This window comes from Loxodonta africana, chromosome 1, assembly GCF_030014295.1.
Source record: "Loxodonta africana isolate mLoxAfr1 chromosome 1, mLoxAfr1.hap2, whole genome shotgun sequence".
Taxonomy (NCBI): Eukaryota; Metazoa; Chordata; class Mammalia; order Proboscidea; family Elephantidae; genus Loxodonta; species Loxodonta africana.
Window position 1 is genome coordinate 84,991,234 of NC_087342.1, and position 5,322 is coordinate 84,996,555.

At 41.7% G+C, this 5,322-nt stretch overlaps 1 pseudogene; it reads left to right on the top strand.

Moving 5' to 3' along the window:
• Positions 1-943: 943 nt before the first annotated feature.
• On the top strand, positions 944-4,125 carry LOC111748624 (small ribosomal subunit protein uS2-like; annotated as a pseudogene).
• The last annotated feature ends 1,197 nt before the right edge of the window (positions 4,126-5,322 follow it).

Genomic DNA, 5,322 nt, shown 5'->3' on the forward strand with positions numbered 1-5,322 from the left:
TTAGTGTTTGGTATGTAAATTTAAAAAATAATCCTCTTAGCTGGTATGGATATTATCCTATCATTGACAGCACCATATTTCAGGATAGATCTTGAAACGTTCTTTTTGATGATGAATGCAATTCCATTCCTCTTCAATTTGTCATTCCCGGCATAGTAACAACAACAAAAAAAAACCAAACCCAGTGCCATCGAGTTGATTCTGACTCATAGTGACCCTATAAGACAGAGTAGAGCTGCCCATAGAGTTTCCAAGGAGTGCCTGGCATAGTAGACCATTCAACTGCCTGATTCAAAATGGCTAATACCAGTCCAATCTTTATGAGTTCCATTTCATTTTAGACAATTTCCAATCTTCCTAGAGTCATACTTCATACATTTCATGTTCCCATTATTAATGGATGTTTGCAATTGTTTCTTCTTATTTTGAGTCATGCCACACCAGCAAGTGAAGGTTCTGAATACCTTATTCCATCCACATCATTAAGGTCAATGCTGCTTTGAAGAGGCAGCTCTTCCTCAGTCATATTTTGAGTGCCTTCTGACCTGGGCAAGCTCTGGTAGAACAGTGGTTAAGAGCTTGACTGCTAAACCAAAGGTCCGCAGTTCTAATCCACCACCTGCTCCTTGGAAACCCTATGGGGCAGTTCTACTCTGTCCTATAGGGTTGCTGTGAGTTAGAATCGACTCAATGGCAATGGGTTTGGGTTTTTTTTTGGGGGGGGTCCAACCCGGGGGGCTGACTTTCTAGCACTATATCAGACAATGTTCCACTGCTATTCATTAGGTTTTCACTGGCCAATTTTTTCAGAAGTAGACCACAAGATCCTTCTTCCTAGTCTGTCTTAGTCTGGAAGTTCAGCTGAAACCTGTCCACCACGGGTGACCCTGGTGGTATTTGAAATACTGGTAGCAAAGCTTCCAGTATCACAGCAACATGCAAGATGCCACAGTACGACAAACTGACAGAACGTTCCTTAGAAGCGAGAATCACAAAACTTCAGCATGCTTACTTTGGACAGGTCATCAGAGAAGACTTACCACTAGTAAAGTTCATCATGTTTGGCAAAGTAGAGAGTCAGCAAAAACAAGGAAAACCCCCAATGAAAGGGATTAGCACAATAGCCACAACAATGTACCTAAAGATGCCAAAGATCAAGAACATGGTACTGGACTAGGCAATGTTTCATTCTGTTATACATAAGGTCACCATGAGTCGGAGCCAAGTCAACTAATAACAACAATAGGATGGTTGTAAGTAAGCATCATGAATTGTCTAAATCAGTGAGTGATAAAATCAGGATCAGCAAAAATCTGGTTCATATGAGGCAGAGGTCAGGAATATTTCTACCTTCCCACTTTTACATAATTTCTGACACTAGTCAGTCCCTTCAAGGCACTCTACTTCTCTGCAGGGTTTGGTAATTCATTGCAACAGTCACACAGAACTCACAGACCACACCCACAGTTATGTGGTTTATTAGGGAAGTAAGAGGCTATACCTCAGGATCAGGATCAACTTGGAAGTAATAGGAACAACTCAGGATCAGTGAAGGGAAGCACCCAGGCCTCCACTGATCAGCAGGTGCAGCTTCTCTGCTGAGTAAGCTGCCTTCTGTGCCAAGCAGTTACCCTGACTCAGCTTATCCACCAGGGGGTTGCCTTCTCTGCCATACAGGCTGCTCTGCATTCAGGTCTCTCTACTCTGCTATTGGCCTTTCCACTGCAAAGTGGCTCAGTTCATAGACAGCACAACGGCTCTATCAGCTGCTGCTCTCCTAGCAGTAGCTTTTCGCCATCAGGCCTCCCCATCAGTTTATCTGCCCATCAGGCCTCTCCATCAGTCTACCTGCTGCTAACTGGCCCAGCTCGTAGCCAGTGTAGCAGCCTGCTCAGCTCTCTCAGTTGCTTTTTGCCATCAGGCCTCTCTGCTGTTAATTGGCCGAGCTCACAGTCAGAGTAGCTTTAGGACTGCTTGGCTCCCATGTGGCTCTGCTTCTCTGCCAGACCAGTGCTTAGCCATCACCTCCCTCTCTTCATGAAGGCCTCTGAAAACAGCTGCTTTTCAGCCATTTATATATCCCGATCTTCATCAATTATAAGGCAGAGCCTCCCTAACCAGACCAGAGTTCAACCAATCCTCTGTTACCCATGAGTTGTCAATCAACTCAGTTCTTGTTAATTACCAGGCAAAAGTATCAAATCATCAAGTTGTTTAGAGCTTACCAAGGAAATGTCAATCAACATGGGAAATCCCCTGGGCAAAAGTAACAAACCCTCTGGGATAGAAAATAACCTCGGAACCCCTCTACCAAGTTCCTTCTTCAAAGAACTAAGGCAAAGGTAACTCTTCAGGGCTTAAGGGAAAAAAAACTCTCAAGCTGTTTTCCTAAAGACCCAAGGCAAAAGGTCACACAGAGGAATGCATTTCACCACAATGGTATATACATAAAATGTAACAATATTAACTCATTAAATGTGATGATGGAGACCAATATTTAATGACATTGATCAGTAAGTAGCCTGTATTAAGAGTATGCTCCAGGCAGAAAGATATTGAGAAGGTCTTCACTACATTTTGGCAGAGATTATCTTTAGGTGACCTGGTTTCTGAGATTGCGTTCACATTATTCTTTGTGAATTTGCAATGTTGTTTATGACTTTTATAAGACTCACCTATGCTATCTATGAAGGCAATAATATTTTTTCATTTTATTCCTTTTTCCAAATGAAATTATATTTGTAATTTAAATGTTTACATAAATCATACTTTTCATGGCAAAACTTCAAATAACTTCAGATAAATTTACAGAAGACTAACATTTTCCTGAAGTATCATAACTCATGTATAGAATTTGCTACTTTATGCATTTCTTTAGGCCAACACAGATAAAGTTTTACATCACTAGCTGACAATAAATATCCTACTTTAATTTGAATATCTTTGTTTCTACCTTTTCTTTTTTTACTTCTCTCCTTATCCCTTTTTTATCCTCTCACTCGGATAAAGTTTTATCAGCTTCATGTGCATTCTTCCACAAATTTCACTATGTACAAATGTTACTACATATTAAATACATAAGATCTTTTTAATTTGTAAAACTGGGATCAAATTCTATGCACTCTGGAGAATCTTTCTTTTTACAGTTAACATTTATGTTGTTGTTGTCTTAACATCTAGGGAGTGAATTAAAATATGTGCACTATCCAGAGAAGGGTCCATAAGGTGTTGTCCTGGGTTACTGTCTAACAGGGGAAAATTTCACAATGTCCCCCCAGAGCCCTTAATGTCCTGCAGATAAAGGAGGAGGATGCCCTCAAATTCCTTGCAGCAGGAACCCACTTAGGTGGCACCAGTCCTGACTTCCAAATGGAACAGTGCATCTACAAAATGAAAAGTGATGGCATCTACATCATAAACCTGAAGAGGACCTGGGAGAAGCTTCTGTTGGCAGCCCAGGCCATTGTTGCCATTGAAAACCCACCTGGTGTCAGTGTCATATCCTCCAGGAATACCGGGCAGAGGGCTGTGCTGAACTCTGCGGCCGCCACTAGAGCCACTCTTATTTCTGGGTGCTTCACTACTGGAATCTTCACTAACCATATCCAGGCAGCCTTCTGGGAGAAGCCTTCTGGTGGTTACCGATCCCAGGGCTGATCATCAGCCTCTCACAGAGGTGTCTTATGGTAACCTGCTCATCCTTGCTCTGTGTCACACAGATTCTCCTTTGTGGTAAGTGGAAATTACCATTCCATGAAACAACAACAAGGGAGCTCACTCAGTGGGTCTGATGTGATGAATGCTGGTCTGAGAACTTCACCGAATGTGTGGCATCATCTTCTGGAAACACCTGTAGAAGGTCATGCCTGATCTCTACTACAGAGATCCGGAAGACATTGAAAAGGAAGAGCAGTTTACACCTGAAAAGGCTGTGATCAAGGGATAATTTCAGGGTGAATGGACAGCTTCTGCTCCTGGATTTACCACTGCTCAGCCTGAGGGCACAGACTGATCAGAACCCGTGCAGGTGCCATCTGTGCCTATTCAGCAGTTTCCTACTGAAGATTGGAGTGTTCAGTCTGCAACTGAAGCCTGGTCTGCAGCCCTCACTGCTCAGGCTGCTGAGTGGGTAGAAACAACCACTGAGTGGTCTTATGCGGTTCTTCCATAGTATCTTAGAATATGGAGATAAGGTTGACAGAAAAAACATCAGTTTCTAAAAAATTAAAAATAAAAGAGTAAAGCTATACAGGAGAGAAAAAAAAAACCTTAAGTCTGTTAGAAATATCTGACTTGAGTCATCAAAATAGAAAGTCATGGATCCTCAACTAAATTGAAAATTTAAGCCAGTTCATAGACACAGAGCCCTTTGAATGAAGGAAAAACCTGGCTCCCCTGAGGAGACCCTGACTGTGCTGTCAAAAGACATACCAATAAAAGTCACGACACAGTCTGGGAAGCCTGAAGCTCATGGGATTTGTAGCTCTGATCCAGTCCTATGAATGCTAATGCAGTTTACAGGATTGTTTTTATAATAAATAATGTGGCCTGGTAACATGACCAATGCTCCATAGTTATCTAATCCATAAGTTTCCATAGAAAAGGAGCTAAAATCAGGAAAAACAGAGGTCATTTTCCATGAAAAGGGGAATAGAATTTTTAAACCTTCACTCACAGATCCAGTGGGCTTCTAAAGTACGAGTGATTTCCTACTGTTTATCCAGGTAAGGGGTGTCTTAGTCAGGGTTCTCTAGAGAAGCAGAATCACATGGATTGGTAGATAGATGGATGGATTGATGAGTGAGTAAGTGAGTGGGTGGGCAGGTGGGTAGGTAGACAGAGATAAAGATTTATTTTAAGGAATTGAATGCACCTTTTTAGGGGCTGAAAAGTCCAAAATCTGTAGGTTAGGCAATAAGTTGGAGATCCCTACAGTCTTGTGTCCCAAAATCCATAGGTCAAGCAATGAGTGGAAAGAGTGGAAAAGCTTTGGAAGACTGTTTATTTACAGTCTGTAGACAGAAAGGTGAAAACTCCCTTTTCATTCTTAAGGCCTTCAACTGATTGGGTAAGGCCAACCCACATTGGGAGGATATTCTGCTTAAGACTAACTGATTTAATCACATGTAACTACCTTATACCAACATCTGAACTACAACTGGGCACCATAGCCTAACCAAGTCGACACATAAAATTACCCTGTGTGTGTGTATGAAGTGGTTTAGAGGGAGAAATATTCTCAGGTGTATTGTTAGATACCAGCGTGAGCTCTCCCCAAATTGATTAATTATAAATATATTTGTAGCATACACTCCTTGAATT